The sequence below is a fragment of the Limulus polyphemus genome, unplaced genomic scaffold, assembly GCF_000517525.1.
Source record: "Limulus polyphemus unplaced genomic scaffold, Limulus_polyphemus-2.1.2 Scaffold4272, whole genome shotgun sequence".
In the NCBI taxonomy this organism is placed as follows: domain Eukaryota; kingdom Metazoa; phylum Arthropoda; class Merostomata; order Xiphosura; family Limulidae; genus Limulus; species Limulus polyphemus.
Window position 1 is genome coordinate 47,603 of NW_013669882.1, and position 1,296 is coordinate 48,898.

Sequence of the window (1,296 nt, forward strand, 5' to 3'; positions counted from 1 at the left end):
TGCACTCAAAAACACGAGATTTCTCCATTATTGACACATGTTATCACTAGTACACCTAGAAGATTAAATCAGTTAGTCCAACATGGCATGTAGCAGAACACGTGTCGAAGTCAGATTTCAGATCAGAGATAAACAACCCCTGAAAACATGTTCATGATATAGGCAAACAGTTCCCGAAAAATATTTATATTCTATTTGTTGAAAAATTGTCTTCAGTGCCACAGAGATAGGTAGAAAATTGAACGGATAGACAAATACTTCTTCCCTTTGCTGTTTAGTCAGTAGTACTGACCTCTAGATAGATGTAAGTTAGTATTTTACGACTGACACTAAACAAAATATTACGAAGACAACTGAAAACAATTTATATATTGTTTGTTTTACAGCAAGTCGTTAGAAATTAAAATATTTTCTAAATGAAATAATTACAGCTGCTCTACACGAACCGGTCTGACTCAACTCATGAAAGTGGTAAATTAATAGTTTTTGTGCCCAGAAGGCCATCTGGTGACACTCATTACCCACTCGTATAGGTTCGTTGGCAAGATATACAAAATTAACAATTTTGGGAATCCGGGACCCACATGAAAAGTCCACCTGTGAACATGGCTGGCGCGAGGCTTCGAAGGCCCACCTCATTTTGATATTCAAAACAGTTCAATCTTGGGTGTCTGTATATCAGGATATTAGAACTGGACAAATAAATAAAGATACGTTATTTGAAGCTATAGACCTTCTACCGGTCGGAAATTTATATATACTTAAAAAATTATAATAACAATTGTTTTAGTAACAAATTCGAAACCAAGAAAATATACCAGAGGGGGGGGAACACTCAGTAGAGCGCATACTCCCCCACTCAGCGTTGATCATATTCGGCTCTCAAAAAATATTAAAATGTGTTCGTACGTCCGTCATTATCAATAGACGCGAACTATGTTTGGAAGGACAATGAGGAATAATATTCTACATATGTCCACCAAGTTTCATAAAAATCCGATCATTTTTGACTGAGTTATAGAGCAAAAATTGTGTGAAAAATCGGTTCCCATGTTAACATAGGAATTTTTTGGATTTTCTTGACCTTGACCCTCCAAAAACTAATCACTTCTAAGTTAGGTCATTGCCCAAATGTATTGTTGCGTCAGCGAGGTCACGTGGCTGGTGTCACGCCACCTCTCGAACCTTCGGGAATAGTCGGGAGATTGCTAGATATAGGGTGGTCTGGTATATATATATGGGAGGGTGGCGGCGTGACGGAATAACGTGTGTTGACAGTGAGTAATTGATCTGCAG